The 19061-nt window shown below is 45.4% G+C and overlaps 1 protein-coding gene across 5 annotated transcripts in view; it reads right to left on the bottom strand.

Moving 5' to 3' along the window:
• The window catches only part of LOC121549040 (membrane-associated guanylate kinase, WW and PDZ domain-containing protein 2-like), a 245542-nt gene that overhangs the window by 132066 nt on the left and 94415 nt on the right, over positions 1-19061 (bottom strand). The window lies entirely within an intron of this gene.

The raw sequence follows: 19061 nt of genomic DNA, 5'->3' as shown, positions 1-19061 counted from the left end.
TTCATGGTTCGCTGGCAACACCATGGTGATGAATTAATGAATATAACCAATGGGAGACACAAAACTCAGGGATTAAGGGCTCAGTGAAGCCTTCTGCCTGGGTTCAATTGTAGCTGTAACACTGCCATCTACATTGTGTTCACAGAGAGAGCAGGGTGCACTGCACTGGCTGATGCTTCTCTGATATGACAGTCCTTGTATAGATCCCATTATACAACTAGTCCCAATGGGGAAGCTCAGCCTCAGTGTGAACGATGCCCCACACCACTATTGTTCCTGTCTATTCATGTTCTGTATTATGTCCTGTTTCATGTTTTGTGTGGACCCCAGGAAGAGTACCTGCTGCTTTCGCAACAGCTAATGGGGATCCTAATAAAATACCAAATACCACTGATATATCCATCCAGATCACTCAAGAGGAATAGACTACGGAGAAAGAGGCACTGATTTTTCTCCTAGCAATCTCTCTCTACCTTATCTATGAATTATATCTCATTAGTTTGTACCATTTGAAAGGTGATAGAAAGTTGTGTCTTATTTCTATTCACATCTGCTTCCACTGGTTTGAACCAGCTTAATCATAGAGACTGAATAGCCTGCAGCAGCGTTGGGGTCAATTCCATTTCAATTCCAGTCAATGGAGGAAGTACACTGAAATTCCAATTCCAATTCTCTTCAATGCTTTTCAATGAGGAACATTTGGAATTGGAATTTGATTTACTGTCTGAATTGAAATGGAATTGACCCCAACACTGGCCTGCAGTGCTTCCACAGTAGGAAGTAAATTAAGGTGATTTAAAGCAGTTGAAGCAAGTAATGAGTTTCTATACTCTGGGTATTGACTAGTCTATAACCCTGCATAAAGAAACAAAAAGGCCTGCACTCTATGTAACTCCACTATGCATAATGGCTATACCGATACCACCTTTAATATGTACAGTGAATCTTCTTCAAGTCAAAACTCGCTCAAGTAACTTGCCTCATATTTGCTGCATTATGCAACGTACGTATTGACTGTGCTACATTTGTAGTCTTTTTAACCCCCCCCCACACACTGACAACCACGGCCACCTTTGACATGTACAGTGCCTTCAGAATGTAATCATACCCCTTGATTTATTCCGCATTTTGTTGTGTGACAGCCTGAATTACATAATTGTTTTCTCTCACCCATCTACACACAATATTCCATAATGACAAAGTGAAAACATGTTTTTAGAAATTTTAGCAAATTTCTTGCAAATGATATACAGAAATATCAAATTTACATAAGTATTCACACTCCTGAGTCAATACTTAGTAGAGGCACCTTTGGCAGAAATTACAGCTTTGTCATCTTGGGTATGTCTGTATCAGCTTTGCACATCTGGATTTGGGGATTTTCTCCCATTCTTTTCTCAAGCTCTGTTAAGTTAGATGGGGAGTAGCGGTGAACAGCAATCTTCAAGTTTTTCCACAGATTTTCAATGGGATTCAAGTCTGGGCTTTGGCTAGGCCAATCAAGGACTTTCACATTCTTGTTCTGAAGCCATTCCAGCGTTGTTTTGGCTGTTGTCCTGTTGGAATGTAAATCTTCACCCCAGTCTAAGGTTGTTTGCACTCTGAAGCAGGCTCTCATCAAGGATTTGCCTGTATTTGGCGCCATTCATTGTTCCCTCTATCCTTACCAGTCTTCCAGTCCCTGCTGCTGAAAAGCATCCTCATAGCATGATGCGGCCACCACCATGCTTCATGGTAGGGATGGTTTTCTCCAGACATAGCACTTTGCATTCAGGCCAAATAGTTACATTTTTGTCTCATCAGACCACATAATATTTTGCCTTATGATCTCAGAGCCTTTCACAAACCTTTATGCAAACTCCAGGCATGCTGTCATGTTCCTTTTTTTCCTGGAGTGGCTTCCGTCTGGCCACTCTCCCATAAAGCCCAGATTGGTGAAGTGCTGTAGAGACTGTTGTCCTTCTGACAGGTTCTCCCATCACAGCGAAGGAACTCTGTAGTTCTGTCAGAGTGGTCATTGGGTTCCAAGGTCCTTCTTGCCCGGTTGCTAAGTTTGGTCGGACGGCCAGCTCTAGGCAAAGTGGGTAGTTCCATATTTTTTCCACTTCCCAATGATAGAGACCACTGTGCTTTTGGAAACTTTCAACACTCTATAAATTGTTTTATACCCTTCCCCAGATAAATGTGTCACGTATATGCCGGGAGTCAGGAAGCAGGTGCAGAAAGAGAGTTTAATAACAATGATGAAAGGCAAATGAACCTGAGGGCCAGCCAGCCAGTGAAATGGAAACCAGAAAGGGTTTTGACGGAAAGCGATGATAATGGAATACTCACGCCTACCCTGGAAGACGGAAGATCACGGTGCCGCCCCTCTGCCCTAGTGGACCCCGGGTTGGGACGCACCGGACACAGCTGAAGCTGGTGCCCCTCCTGGCCGCCATAGGGACAGAGCCCCAGCTGTCTCCGGCGATGCCGCTCTGCCGTGGAGAGGTGTGTGGCCCCTACCTCCATGGGTTCAGGCTCTGCCTCAGGACAGCCAAAAGAGGGAGGCGAGTGGCGAGGTGGGCACCGGCGCTCCCGAAGAAGATTATCCAGTGCGTCCAAGGATAGGTTTTCATCCCGACATGCCAACTCCCTCTGAACCTCTTCGCGCAGTCCTCTCCGGAAGAGAGTGCAGAGCGCCAGCTCATTCCATCTGCTGGAGGCTGCCACAGTCCAAAAGGTGAGGGCGTACTCCGCAGCGGTCTGGGCACCCTGCTGGAGTTGGAGAAGTCGCTCACCTCCCTCTCTGCCCTCTGGAGGATGGTCGAAGACTGCCCTGAACAGAGCCATGAACCTCTCATAGGAACCCAGCTCCTCCTCTCCTCTCTCCCAGACAGCTGTAGCCCACTCCAACGCCCAACCGGTCAGCAGGGAAATGACCGTGGCAACCTTAGACCTCTCGGTGGTAGGGGCTCCCGTCTGATCAGTGTAATAGAGGGAGCACTGGAGTAGGAAGCCACGGCATTTCGATGGAATACCGTCATACTTCCCCGGAAGGGACAGTCGGGTATCGCTGACCTGGGCGGATGGCTGGGTAGGCTGCGGGACTGGCTCACTGTGACGACCTGTGGTAAGAGGCCCTCTGATAGGGGTATGGAGAGCCTCGCTGGTGGTGTCGAGGCGGTGGAGAATGCGGAGGAACTCCTCCATGGCCGTACCCAGCTTCCATATTATGAGGCAGTATTCTGTCACATATACGCAGGGAGTCAGGAAGCAGGTGCAGAAAGAGAGTTTAATAAAAATGATGAAAGGCAAATAACAAAACAGGAAGTGCGTACTGAACATGAAAGCAAACCAATATTGCCTGATAACTGAGGCTACTGAGGGCTAAATAAAGGGAAGGTAATCAAGGTGATGATGAAGTCCAGGTGTGCGCAATGATGGGGAGCAGGTGTGCGTAATGATGGGGAGCAGGTGTGCGTAATGATGGGGAGCAGGTGTGCGTAATGATGGTTGCCAGGACCGGTGGTTAGTAGACTGGCGACGTCGAGCGCTGGAGAGTTCCTTGGACTTCATGGTATAGTTTCTGCTCTGACATGCACTGTCAACTGTGGGACCTTATATAGACAGGTGTGTTTATTTCTAAAATCATGTCCAAACAATTAAATTGGCCACAGGTGGACATCAATCAAGTTGTAGTGACATCTCAAGGATGATCAAAGGAAATTGGATGCACCTGAGCTCAATTTGGAGTGTCATAGCAAAGCGGTGTGAATACTTATGTAAATCAGATATTTCTCTATTTCATTTTACATTTACATTTTAGTCATTTAGCAGACGCTCTTAGCCAGAGAGTCTTACAGTTAGTGAGTGCATACATTTTTTCATACTGGCCCCCCGTGGGAAACGAACCCACAACCCTGGCGTTGCAAGTGCCATGCTCTACCAACTGAGCTGTGATGATTTCATTTTCTATACATTCGCAAAAATGTCTAAAAACATGTTTTCACTTTGTCATTATGTAGTTGGGTGTGGCAAAAAATCGATTTAATCAATTTTGAATTCAGGCTGTAACACAACAAAATGTGGAATAAGTCAAGGGGTATGAATACTTTCAGAAGGCACTGTATTTGTAATGCAGGTGAAGCGAGCCAGATTAGAAGCTCTCTGAGGGGTAACAGAGCTGATCTCTCCTCCTGGTTATCTCTTGCTGAGCCCAGAGAGCCCACAGCTCAGACACCTGTTTCTCCCACTGGAACAGACCAGGCGTGAGGAGAAGGAGATTTCGATTTCACCAGAGAACACACTCAAGAGGGTGACTCTTTCCCCTAGACTCTTCTAGAACACCCATGACGTCAACGCTCTCCACTGAGAACACTCCCGAGAACACTCAGAATGTAGAATGTTCCAGGGCGATTGTTTCTCCTCCCAAACGCTTGAGAGAAAGAGAGTGAAAAAGAGGGAGAGATCGAGAAAGAGAGAGAGGGAAGGAGAGAGAGAAAGAGAAAGAAAGAGACAGAAGGAGAGCAAGCGAGCGAACTGCCAGCTAGGCCCATGCAGAGCTCAATGTCTCCTGACAGCTCTAAATGAACATTAACCTTCTCAGGGTTTCAGCGCTGCCGCCACTTTACATCACAGCACCTGAATAATTAACAGGGAGAAACACTGCTACGGCGCAGCGCCTCAGAGCCTCAATCTAGCAGCTAGCCTACACTTTACCATGTAGTACTGTCTAATTGCTATATGTAATGAAGCTTCCAGACAGAGACATGGTCTGACAACAAATCCTGGAGAAAACTGCTTCAGAGCGTAGATGCGAAAACTATACATAACAATGCTGGTATACAAACAAGAGTCAGCACGAATTAGGCCTCTCCTGGTCCCCTTTAGTGTTCTATCTAGACAGAGAAAGTTTTGGGTCTGTGAAAAGCAAATATTCAACTTGGCCAAAACGGATGAAATATAAAATATTCAAAGCTCTACCCATGTACACAGTTGACAACACCTCATGCATATTAACAAACAGTGAGCAACAGTACAGAGTGGCTCTCAAGAGGGATGTCTGTTCCGAGTAAAAGAGTCTGGACACTTAGAAGTTAAATAGACTTTTGATGTTCTGACATCTCCCTAAGCAGCCGGCATCTTTTTCCTTTCACTTGACTTCTCAGTAAATTACCTCCTCCTCATCTTCCATTTACCAAGTCAGGATGGATAGGACTTTAAGAGGGTTGTTTAAACAATGTCAAAAATGCAGCTCAGCAGACAGTAAAGCAGTTCAGAAAATGAATGAACAATGTGTGTGTGGTTCATCCCACACATTCCTCAATGTCAGGGAAACTAAGACGTTAAACTAATCATAACAGAAAATCAACAACAGTTCAAGTCAGGACGGCTATATCAAGAGGCTCTTAACAACACAGCCAACTGAACGGCTAATCAGAACACTGGAAATCTATCTATTGATTGGCATCGAGTCAATTTCAGGTCGACTGAGTCAATTCTGTATTCACTGTGCAAAGGTTCTGAAAGCATTGAAGACAGGTGGTTTTCCCCCTAAGAACAGAGTGATCCTCAGTTTGGTTGGTCAACTGGGGGAGGTGGTGGGGGGCATCAGCCCAAAAGTACTCCTCTAGACAAGAGCTATGACCGCTCTTGTTATTGGCAAAGACAGGGAGAGAGCGAGAGAAAAATATACGTTTTGACTGTGTAATCATGAGGCCTGACAACGCGTGGTGCCAGACAGGATCCTGTGGGGATGCGGTGTGACATTTCCCAAAATACTTACTACTTGACATTTCAATGGACCTTTACGAAAGTGTCTCCCTCCCTCCCCCCACCCTTCCGTCTCTCTCTGGTACTGAGGCTGGCACACAGGCAGACTGCATGAGAGGAGAGCATGTCTCTGCCAGTGAGTGAAAGCTGGGGAAGGGGATGTGATGCAGAGACTAAATGGTACAATCCTGGGTGTGATCAGAGCGTGGTGGGAGGGGGAGTACAAAGAGCATGGTAATGAAGGATCCTCTCTCCTTCTCAATAGAACTCAAATAACGCCACACACAGTCGCCCAGATAAAGAGAATGCCAAAGTTTAATTAAGCTGTTAACAAAACTAATCTATTTATCGGGTTTGACAGAAAGGACCCGTGTTAAATAGGTGTTTGGTTTTGGTTTTGTGTACATTCTCGATTGGGCTGTGTGGAGCTCCAAAACACTCTGTTGATTGGGCTGTGGAGCTCCAAAACACTCTGTTGATTGGGCTGTGGAGCTCCAAAACACTCTGTTGATTGGACTGTGTGGAGCTCCAAAACACTCTGTTGATTGGGCTGTGGAGCTCCAAAACACTCTGTTGATTGGGCTGTGGAGCTCCAAAACACTCTGTTGATTGGGCTGTGGAGCTCCAAAACACTCTGTTGATTGGACTGTGTGGAGCTCCAAAACACTCTGTTGATTGGACTGTGGAGCTCCAAAATACTCTGTTGATTGGGCTGTGGAGCTCCAAAACACTCTGTTGATTGGGCTGTGGAGCTCCAAAACGCTCTGTTGATTGGGCTGTGGAGCTCCAAAACACTCTGTTGATTGGGCTGTGGAGCTCCAAAACACTGTTGATTGGGCTGTGGAGCTCCAAAACGCTCTGTGAGGCTTGATATGATGTAGCTAAGAGGCTCAGGACCGGCTAACACTGACAAATTGACTGAATTATTGATGTCTTTTTTCTTCCATTCTGTTTTTCCACAAAGCCCCTCCCCCTAAAAAAAACAACAAAGAGCCTGATGCATCTTCAGATAGTCTCTGCTGTGATTCAACCAGGAGCTCTCGCTTCCTCTTTTTCTCTCTTCTGATCGACGCTCAGAGCGAAGCGGTTCTGAACACTTTGCACATCCTCTCCACAATAGATGAGCTCTGCTGAAACCCAAACACAGACAGATGACATGAAACGAGCATCAGATCCCTCCAGCCCAGACCCATCCTCAGAAACCACGGGAACCATGGTGGGGTTGGCAGACACCAGACATGCCCAGTTGATTACATAGACAACGCTGTGCCAGAACCCCCCACCATCACACACACACACAAACACAAACACACAGAAAACATTCCTGCATCTATCATGGCATGATTGTGATTTAGATTAGGAGATCAGATTTAGATTAGATTAGGAGATCAGATTTAGATTAGGCAGGATACAAAAAAAAATACATGCTATTGATGTCAATAAAAACATTTCCTACTGCACCTGCACCTGGTGACTGGGCCTCGCTAATGTGTGTGTGGGGTGGTTACATAAGTCCCCAGTAGGAGGCGCTCTCCTTTGAGCAACATACATCCCCACAGCCTGGAGGCGATGTGTATGAAGCAGACAGGTGTAATCCCTCTATGATCCCCTCAGTCCCCAGCTCTCTCCTATGTTCTGCTCTCCTGTATAATCAGTCTCCTCTCCCTGGTCCTAATCAGGCCTCAGTACAGCGTAGAGCTGCCCAGCGTAGCTCAACCCAGGCAGCACAGCACAGGGCCCTAAACGGCCAGTCAAGACACTCTTCCACCCAGAAAGCCTGGCTCGCCCCATTAATTATGCAAGGCAACAGCGCCAGCCGCCCTACACCTCCACACCCCTCCCTTTCCCCCCTCCCCTCGGCTAGCTAGCCCGCTGACGGCTCCACATCAACGTCACCATTATCGCTGTCTCAGAGCCCTCTCCCCTGTCTCCCTCCTTTTCTCCCAGCGTTCCCCAGGCCTCAGTCAGGGAGCTGAGGAATATGGGCTGGGCTCTGATCCACCACTGACACATTTTACTTACTCACTGTTGCAGCTCTCTGCTGCCTAGCCCTAAAACTCCATATTTAGCTCTTGCTGATGATCTGGTGCTTCTGTCACCAACCAAGGAGGGCCTACAGCAGCACCTAGATCTTCTGCACAGATTCTGTCAGACCTGGGCCCTGACAGTAAATCTCAGTAAGACAAAAATAATGGTGTTCCAAAAAAGGTCCAGTTGCCAGGACCACAAATACGAATTCCATCTAGACACCGTTGCCCTAGAGCACACAAAAAACTATACAAACCTCTGCCTAAATATCAGCGCCACAGGTAACTTCCACAAAGCTGTGAACGATCTGAGAGACAAGGCAAGAAGGGCCTTCTATGCCATCAAAAGGAACATAAAATGTGACATACCAATTAGGATCTGGCTAAAAATACTTGAATCAGTTATAGAACCCATTGCCCTTTATGGTTGTGAGATCTGGGGTCCGCTCACCAACCAAGAATTCACAAAATGGGACAAACACCAAATTGAGACTCCGCATGCAGTTTCTGCAAAAATATCATCCATGTACAACGGAAAAAAACCAAATAATGCATGCAGAGCAGAATTAGGCCGATACCCGCTAATGATCAAAATCCAGAAAAGAGCTGTTCAATTCTATAACCACTTAAAAGGAAGCGATTCCCAAACCTTCCATAACAAAGCCATCACCTACAGAGAGATGAACTTGGAGAAGAGTCCCCTAAGAAAGCTGGTCCTGGGGCTCTGTTCACAAACTTAAACAGACCCCACAGATCCCCAGGACAACAACACAATTAAACCCAACCAAATCATGAGAAAACAAAAAGAGATTACTTAACACATTGGAAAGAATTAACAAAAAAACTGAGCAAACTAGAATGCTATTTGGCCCTTAACAGAGAGTACACAGTGGCAGAATACCTGACCACTGTGACTGACCCAAACTTATGGAAAGCTTTGACTATGTACAGACTCAGTGAGCATAGCCTTGCTATTGAGAAAGGCCGCCATAGCCTGTCTTCTCTTGAGAGCCAGGTCTGCCTATGTGCACACTGCCCACAAAATTAGGTGGAAACTGAGCTGCACTTCCTAACCTCCTGCCAAATGTATGACCATATTAGAGACACATATTTCCCTCAGATTACATAGATCCACAAAGAATTCGAAAACAAACCAAATTTTGATAAACACCCTTATCAACTGGGTGGAATACCAATGTGCCATCACAGCAGCAAGATGTGTGACCTGTTGCCACAAGAAAAGGGCAACCAGTGAAGAACAAACACCATTGTAAATACAACCCATATTTATGTTGATTTAGTTTCCCATTTGTCCTTTAACTATTTGCACATTGTTACAATACTGTATATAGACATAATATGAGATTTTAAATGTCTTTATTCTTTTGGAACTTCTGAGTGTAATGTTTACTGTTAATTTTTACTGTTTATTTCACTTTTGTTTACTATCTACTTCACTTGCTTTGGCAATGTTAACATACATTTCCCATACAAGCCCTGAAATTGAATTTTGAGAGAGAGAGAGAGAGAGAGAGAGAGAGAGAGAGAGAGAGAGAGAGAGAGAGAGAGAGAGAGAGAGAGAGAGAGAGAGAGAGAGAGAGAGAGAGAGAGAGAGAGAGAGAGAGAGAGAGAGAGAGAGAGAGAGAGAGAGAGCAATCCTGTCAGACATGAATGATGGGAGGAGGTCAGGGTTGGGGAGAGATCCACTTTGATCACAAAGAACAAACACAGTGTGCTGAACCTACTGTATACCCCTGGTGTAATAGAGAGAGAGGGGAGGGAGGCTGATCAAACAATTCCCTGATGAAGATGCACTTTTGGGTTAGTGACCTCCATAGTGTGAGTCAGCTTTAGCCCAGGTACTAAGCCATAGAAATAGAGTTACTGTCAGCCATATTGAGTGAACCCACAAGTGTTCCAGTAAAGTTGATGTAGTGTGAGGGGCTTTACCGTTCGAGTAATTATATCTATATGGACGCAGCTGCCTCCACCCTCTATATGGGGAGTTACAAATCAGTTTCACATTGAGTCCTAGGGCTCAGAGTTTTCCAGGTTAGGTCATGAAGTGTCCCTAGGCCTAGTCATATCATATGTGTATTTATAACTAGGTTTGGGCGGTATACCGTATATACCGGGTTATTTGGAAATAACAACAGGATGGTTTTTCAATACTGTTGAAACTACTTCTTTGAAGTTGTTTTAATACATGTACATTTTTACAGCCACTTTTTAAGTAAATAACTGCAGTCAACTTGTGCAATATGTTAGGAGATGAAGCAGATCGCATTCTTCATTTCACCTGTCACATTATTTTACATTAAGAACCTTACCGGTAGTCCCCAGTCACATGTAGTTAGTTTACAAGCACACGAGAGACCGGAGCATTATGAGTCACTCACTGTTGTGCAGCACACACCAGGTGATCTATATACAGGTCTATAGTTACAGTATGGAATTCACAACTAAATGTTTGCCAGCTAGATATCTGTAACAAGGGGAGTAGGGCGGACTTCCTCTGCTCGGTCATTCCAACCTTGAGGTGACGGGGGCCTGTGATCAGAATGGCTAATGACTGACTAAGACTAGGAGAATATAAACAGCTGCTAGAAGAACCAGATGACATTACCACCTGTATCTAGCCTAGCGGCTACCCGCTAACCTCTACATGCTGCTGCTCCACTCAAGTGCCTCTCAGTAATGACAGCCCAGGGCTGCATCTCAAATTGCACGCTAAATAGTGCACTATAGGCCCTGGTTAAAAGTTGTGCACTATGCAGTAGGGAATAGGGTGCCATTTGGGACGCAGCCCAGGTGAGTCATTACTGCAGCAGGACCACTCAAGGCCCTTTTAGCCGCCAGCCCTCCTCCTTCCCTCCTTCGCTCTTTCCCTACCAACGGCCACAGACGACCCTGTCTACCTCGAACAGGCACGTTGGAAAACGAATCAATGTTTCACAAGGAACTTTTAAGCCTCTTGCTTTCAATAGGAGAACAGGAACTGAGGTTTTTAGTTTGAAGAAAGAGAAGGCGGATGGAGGGAGCGGGGAATGTTATTTTTGCGGAACGGAGAGAAGCTCATTAACCTGGTGAAAGAGAACGAGAGAGAAAGAGAAAGAGAGTGAGTGAGAAAGAGAGGCCCAGGGAGCGATGCAAAATGTTCTGTTCCTGAGTGTCGAGACGAGGAGAACATGGGAGGCTTTTGTTGGCTTGACATCAGAGTGTAGAGGTTTATTCTTCATGTACTCTAGCTACTTTCAGTGCAGATATCCCATGGATCCATTGATCCGCATGTTGGGAATGTCAATGATTGTGGCTGTTTGGTGCTTATGCAGCCATTTTAGGGTGAAAATCAACATTTGGGCTCCTTTTGTGTCCTGTCATTGTCACGGATGCCGCCAAGGCTGCTCCTCCTCCTTGCTCGGGCAGGCTTCGGCGTTCGTCGTCCCCGGAGTACTAGCTACTACCGTTTGATGTTTTCGATGTTTGTTTTGTCATGTCTAGTTAGTGCACCTGTTTCGTATTTTGTATTGATTATGTCACCTATAAGTTCCCCTATGTTATGTTTGTATCTCGTGTTATTGTTCCACCTGTCGTGTTTAGATGGGTTCGGTGCCTTGCTCTACTTAGTTGTTTACGCACTCCGCATATTTTGGACTCTTCGTGTTTTACGCGTAATTGTTCGCCTCCAGTGTTCTGAGGCCGTTTATTTTGTATTCTATTTTCAAGTGATAGTAACGTCGTTTTGACTTATCCTCTGTGTCCTGCGCTTGACTCTACCACCACATCCACATCAGCACACTCTGACAGTCATGTCACAGTTTCCACCTGACAAAACAAATGCTGGGGGATTTTTATATAATTTTTTATTTCACCTTTATTTAACCAGGTAAACCAGTTGAGAACAAGTTCTCATTTACAACTGCGACCTGGCCAAGATAAAGCAAAGCAGTGCGATAAAAACAACAACACAGAGTTACATATGTGGTAAAACAAAACAAAGTCAAAAATACAACAGAAATACATATAATATACAGTGTGCAAATTTAGCAAGTTATGGAGGTAAGGCAATAAAATAGGCTATAGTGCAAAATAATTACAATTAGTATTAACACTGGAATGATAGATGTGCAAGAGATGATGTGCAAATAGAGATACTGGGGTACAAATGAGCAAAATAAATAACAATATAGGGATGAGGTAGTTGGGCGGGCTAATTTCAGATGGGCTGTGTACAGGTGCAGTGATCGGTAAGGTGCTCTGACAACTGATGCTTAAAGTTAGTGAGGGAGATAAGTGTCTCCAGCTTCAGAGATTTTTGCAATTTGTTCCAGTCATTGGCAGCAGAGAACTGGAAGGAATTGCGGCCAAAGGAGGTGTTGGCTTTGGGGATGACCAGTGAGATATACCCGCTGGAGCGCAGACTACGGGTGGGTGTTGCTATGGTGACCAATGAGCTAAGATAAGGCGGGGATTTGCCTAGCAGTGATTTATAGATGGCCTGGAGCCAGTGGGTTTGGCGACGAATATGTAGTGAGGACCAGCCAACAAGAGCGTACAGGTCACAGTGGTGGGTATTATATGGGGCTTTGGAGACAAAACGGATGGCACTGTGATAGACTACATCCAATTTGCTGAGTAGAGTGTTGGAGGCTATTTTGTAAATGACATCGCCGAAGTCAATGATCGGTAGGATAGTCAGTTTTACGAGGGCATGTTTGGCAGCATGAGTGAAGGAGGCTTTGTTGCGAAATAGGAAACCGATTCTAGATTTAACTTTGGATTGGAGATTCTTAATGTGAGTCTGGAAGGAGAGTTTACAGTCTAACCAGACACCTAGATATTTGTAGTTGTCCACATACTCTAGGTCAGACCCGTCGAGAGTAGTGATTCTAGTCGGGTGGGCGGGTGCAAGCAGCGTTCGGTTGAAGAGCATGCATTTAGTTTTACTAGTGTTTAAGAGCAGTTGGAGGCTACTGAAGGAGTGTTGTATGGAATTGAAGCTCGTTTGGAGGTTTGTTAACACAGTGTCCAATGAAGGGCCAGATGTATACAAAATGGTGTCGTCTGCGTAGAGGTGGATCTGAGAGTCACCAGCAGCAAGAGCGACGTCATTGATATACACAGAGAAAAGAGTCGGCCCAAGAATTGAACCCTGTGGCACCCCCATAGAGACTGCCATAGGTCCAGACAACAGGCCCTCCGATTTGACACATTGAACTCTATCTGAGAAGTAGTTGGTGAACCAGGCGAGGCAGTCATTTGAGAAACCAAGGCTATTTAGTCTGCCAATAAGAATGCGGTGGTTGACAGAGTCGAAAGCCTTGGCAAGGTCAATGAAAACGGCTGCACAGTACTGTCTATTATCGATCGCGGTTATAATATCGTTTAGGACCTTGAGCGTGGCTGAAGTGCACCCATGACCAGCTCGGAAACCGGATTGCATAGCGGAGAAGGTACGGTGGGATTCGAAATGGTCGGTGATCTGTTTGTTGACTTGGCTTTCAAAAACTTTTGAAAGGCAGGGCAGGATGGATATGGGTCTGTAACAGTTTGGATCTAGAGTGTCACCCCCCTTTGAAGAGGGGGATGACCGCGGCAGCTTTCCAATCTCTGGGGATCTCAGACGTTACGAAAGAGAGGTTGAACAGGCTAGTAATAGGGTTGCGACAATTTCGGCGGCTAGTTTTAGAAAGAAAGGGTCCAGATTGTCTAGCCCAGATGATTTGTAGGGGTCCAGATTTTGCAGCTCTTTTAGAACATCAGCTGTCTGGATTTGTGTGAAGGAGAAGCGGGGGGCATGGGCAAGTTGCAGCGGAGGGTGCAGAGCTGGTGGCCGGGGTAGTGGTAGCCAGGTGGAAAGCATGGCCAGCCGTAGCAAAATGCTTGTTGAAATTCTCGATTATTGTAGATTTATCGGTGGTGATAGTGTTTCCTAGCCTCAGTGCAGTGGGCAGCTGGGAGGAAGTGCTCTTATTTTCCATGGACTTTACAGTGTCCCAAAACTTTTTGGAGTTAGTGCTACAGGATGCAAATTTCTGTTTGAAAAAGTTAGCCTTTGCTTTCCTAACTGCTTGTGTATATTGGTTCCTAATTCCCTGAAAAGTTGCATATCGCGGGGGCTATTTGATGCTAATGCAGTACGCCACAGGATGTTTTTGTGCTGGTCAAGGGCAGTCAAGTCTGAGGAGAACAAGGGGCTATATCTGTTCTTAGTTCTGTATTTTTTGAATGGGGCATGTCTATTTAAGATTGAGAGGAAATTACTTTTAAAGAACAACCAGGCATCCTCTACTGACGGAATGAGATCTATATCCATCCAGGATACCTGGGCCAGGTCAATTAGGAAGGCCTGCTCGCTGAAGTGTTTTTGGGAGCGTTTGACAGTGATGAGGGGTGGTCGTTTGACCGCGGACCCGTTACGGACGCAGGCAATAAGGCAGTGATCGCTGAGATCCTGGTTGAAGACAGCGGAGGTGTATTTAGAGGGTAAGTTAGTCAGGATGATATCTATGAGGGTACCCATGTTTACGGATTTAGGGTTGTACCTGGTAGGTTCGTTGATAATTTGTGTGAGATTGAGGGCATCTAGTTTAGATTGTAGGATGGCCGGGGTGTTAAGCATATCCCAATTTAGGTCACCAAGCAGTACGAACTCTGAGGATAGATGGGGGGCAATCAATTCACATATGGTGTCCAGGGCACAGCTGGGGGCTGAGGGGGTCTGTAGCAAGCGGCAACAGTGAGAGATTTATTTCTGGAAAGGTGGATTTTTAGAAGTAGAAGCTCAAACTGTTTGGGCACAGACCTGGATAGTATGATGGAGCTCTGCAGGCTATCTCTACAGTAGATTGCAACTCCACCCCCCTTTGGCAGTTCTATCTAGACGGAAAATATTATAGTTGGGGATGGAAATTTCAGAATTTTTGGTGGCCTTCCTAAGCCAGGATTCAGACACTGCTAGAACATCAGGGTTGGCGGAGTGTGCTAACGCAGTGAATAACTCAAACTTAGGAAGTAGGCTTCTGATATTTATGTGCAGAAAACCAAGACTTTTACGGTTACAGAAGTCAACAAATGATAGCTCCTGGGGAGTAGGAGTGATACTGGGGGCTGCAGGGCCTGGGTTAGCCTCTACATCACCAGAGGAACAGAGGAGGACTAGAATAAGGATATGACTAAAGGCTTTAAGAACTGGTCTTCTAGTGCGTTGGGTACATAGAATAAAGGGGGCAGTTCTCCGGGCGTTGTAGAAAAGATTCAGGGCATTATGTACAGAAAAGGATATGGAAGGATATGAGTACAGTTCAGGTAACCCTAAGCGTTGGGTGTATGGGGGGTGGAACAAAGGAACTATATGAGGCAGTTTGAGAGGGACTAGGGAGTTCTACAGTGAGATTGTATAATAAGAACTAACCCAAACAGCAATAGGCAAGGCATAATTGACATGGGAGAGAGGCATAAAGCAGTCACAGGTGTTATTAGAGAGAGCTAAGACACAACTGGAAATAGCGATAACGTTTGGGCTAAGACTAAACAGAATAAACAGGACAGGGTACCGTGTAAAGGAACAGTCCAGCAGGCATCAGCTGTGCAGCTGAGTGATCATAAGGTCCAGTGAACAGCAATATGTGAGTCCAAGAGCAGTTCAAATTGGTGCTTCAGCACAGCTAGCAGGGAGCACAGTTGTAGTTTGCGTGTGCTAGCGGGCGGGGCTGGCAGATGGATCTTCGTGGTCGTCGTAACGGGAAGCCTGTTGAAACCACATCAGACTATTTTGTCGGCAAACCAGTCGTGTTGGATCGGGCGGGGCTCAGTGTCAACACTAGGAGGTCCCGTCCGGTTGACAGAGAGGTAGATAGCCGGGAGATGGGCCTGAGGCTAGCTCAAGGCTAACTGGTGCTTGCTATAGGGCAATGGTAAACAGCCAACAACAGGTTGCAGCTAGCTAGCTGGTTGAGATGATCCGGCGCTAGGGTCCAGTGATTCCGGCAGAAAGTCCAATAAGCTCTGGGTCGATAGCACGCTGGGTCGATAGCACGCTGTGCAGACTGGCCGACGAATTGTCCAGGCTAGAGCTAGAGCTGGCTGGTGGATAGTGTAGGCCACGGACAGTGGTGAAGACGCTAACGTTGACTAATAGCAGGTAGCCATTCAGATTGTGGCTACACTCGTTTCAGCTTACGGTTCTTGATGAAAGTTATAAAGAAATAATAGAATCCTTTCCACGTTGGGTGAGGCGGGTTGCAGGAAAGTATATTTAGTTAAAGAATGAAAGTAAAAAAATTGAGAAATATATACAAAATAGACAAAAAAAACAAGAAACGGGATATTTACACAGGACGATGAAATAAAAGCGACCGCACTGCTACGCCATCTTGGAACATGATGGCGAATTTCAATAAATAACTAATCCCTAAGAGCAGGCAATGTTATCAAGGTATGATTTCACATGCTTCAGCTAGAAATCAAAGCAATAGCACAGTAGCTCACGTCGTTCAAACAGCGGTGTCAGATTATGCTTACGTGGACGACACAGTATGCATCACTTTGTTATACATGGAATATGCTAAAATAATACGGTCAGCTAGGCTCTTTTATAATAAATGGTGGCGCATCCAGTAAAAACACATCTGAATCCCAGTTAGAGAGTTAATAACACTGTTTGATGTTGGCCAACAGTATGGCTCTACATGTGATGTCAGTCAGGAAGTGCTTCAGGATGTTAAGCTCTGGATAATGGGTTTGGCTGGAAGGGAATGGATTGACCAGGTAATTATTGCTTGACATGACCGCAATGCTCAGTCACTTACACACAGGTGCACATGCAGGTACGCGCACACACACACACACACAAACACACACACACACACAAAGAGATATGCTGTATGAACCATATAAAGAGAGAGGAGTCTCCCTGTGTGAATGAGGTATTACATTGTCAGAGTAACTGGACAGCTAGTTCATCTCTCATAAGCAAACTCCAGGAAGAGAGGGTAGAGGAGAGGGTAGTGTAGTGAGGACAGAGCCTCTCTCTCTATCTCTCTGTTCTAGTAAGAGCTGTGCTCCAGTACATGAGCTTGAACACTGTCTGATCTAGCAAAGTCAAACAGCCGTACATAAAACCCACGAGGCCTTCCTTTATAGTTCTACTTTTGTTTATTGTTTACAGTGTAAAGCAATCTAGTCCAATGCATTGCAATCCACACAACAAAAATATATGAAAATAATAATTAATGAAAGCCTATCCATCGCCCTATGTGTACATCCCTTATTTATAACATATTCATAACCCAGCCTACGTATGAATATGATCTGGAGTGGTTCTGCATTTTAAATCATGTATGATGATGATGATGTCTGTGCAATAGTCCTCAGTAACTATGGCACATGCCCTCTCTTTCTCTCATCTGCATTGTTTTACAGAATAAGAAAACCAGAAAATACATTACGCAATCCTCTCACTGAGGGGCTGGCAGTTCGCTTTAATTCAAGACTGATGTTTAAGGCGATCCTCGGCCTACCCCATGAATAAAGCTCTCTGGGCTAATATCACATGGAATATTTTTAGTCTGGGAAATCTCGGCCCGCATGAATTATGTTTAATATTTCAGAAATGAAGGAGGAATCCTCACAGGGATTTCGGAGTATCAGAGTCTCAGCCCCCTGCAGGTTTGTGTGTGTTTAGTGTGTGTGTGTGTGTGTGTGTGTGTGTGTATGCGTGATTGGGCGCACATTCTAGTGTGTGTGTGTGTATGCATGCACATGCCTCTGTGTGTGCATGTTGTGTGTTTTTGTGTGTGTTTAAGTGTGTTTGAGGCCAACCAGTGCCAGGGGGTGTGCCATGCTGCTGTCATGGCTGCTGACACAAAGCCAGAGAGAGAGAGAGAGAGAGAGAGAGAGAGAGAGAGAGAGAGAGAGAGAGAGAGAGAGAGAGAGAGAGAGAGAGAGAGAGAGAGAGAGAGAGAGAGAGAGAGAGAGAGAGCTGTCCCCTGGAGCAAAGATATGGCAGGGAAAGAGAGAGAGAGATAAAAAGAGAGGGAAGGGAATAAAAGTTAGTGTGAACGACAGAAAGGAAGTAGAGTGTTTTACTACATGATTCCATATGTGTTATTTCATAGTTTTGATGTCTTCACTATTATTCTACAATGTAGAAAATAGTACAAATAAAGAAAAACCCTTGAATGAGAGTGAGAGAGAGAGCAGAGAGAGAGCGAGAGCAGAGAAAGAGAGAGAGCGAGAGAGAGAGCGAGAGAGCAGCAGCAGCCCTGTGCCCAAGCCCACAGGAGAACACAGGAGCCCACAGGAGCCCACAGGAGCCCACATGAGCCCACAGGAGCCCACAGGAGAACACAGCACATTCCCCACTCATCATTAGCCTCTCACTGAGATAAACACACATGTATGCACATGAGCAAAAACACACATACACACACGCAAGCCCATGTGCACACAAAGAACACACATGCACGCACGCAAAGACGCACACACACACCGACATCACTCCCCTGCCCCGACACTGACACACACCCTGATAGGATCATCAATAAGGCATATCGTCAGCCTTCATCTGCATGGACCCCACAGATCCATCCTCCTCCTTGATACCATGTAGAACTATAGGATCACTATGGCCATGGCCTACATTACTCCAGTCTCTGTGTAGTGTCTGTCTGTGGGAGCTCATTCTGTTCTACTGCTGCTGATAGGATTGCATTATCTCCTATCACAGGTGCTTATTCTATGACAGCTGGTGGGAAGCAACGAGACAGGATGAGTGGGATGAATGGGGTTAAGACAACACTTACAATTACAGAAGGGATTGAACAGACATTAATACTTGAACCGCTGGGCCTCGAGGGACCCCCCTTCAAACTAATGAGTAGTCATTCTGACTTCAACATTCTAACAGTGTAATTAATACATTTCATATATGCTATCGCAAAAATAATCATTTGGTTGTGTTTATGAAGGTCTTAGGTAACATTAGAATTCCCTTTTTTTCTTCAAATAACACAATAGCATTTTCATTAGTTCACTACTTACCGTACGCTATATGTAAAAACAAAAAAACTAAAACTACACCAAAATTCAAGTGTTCAATCAATTTTATTTGTGGAGTGCTTTGTTACAACTATGAAACAGAAAGCATATGTGTTGGAACGTGGTAAAAGCTTACTTTTATAAAAAAATAATAAACACGGTTAGCAAGATGCGTGGCCAAATGATGAAAACATCAGTAGCCTAAATATCCTTTTAAGCTTGAAGTATGCTTGATAAATA

This window comes from Coregonus clupeaformis, chromosome 4 (assembly GCF_020615455.1).
Source record: "Coregonus clupeaformis isolate EN_2021a chromosome 4, ASM2061545v1, whole genome shotgun sequence".
Taxonomy (NCBI): Eukaryota; Metazoa; Chordata; class Actinopteri; order Salmoniformes; family Salmonidae; genus Coregonus; species Coregonus clupeaformis.
This window is presented reverse-complemented; position numbering and strand designations above follow the sequence as displayed.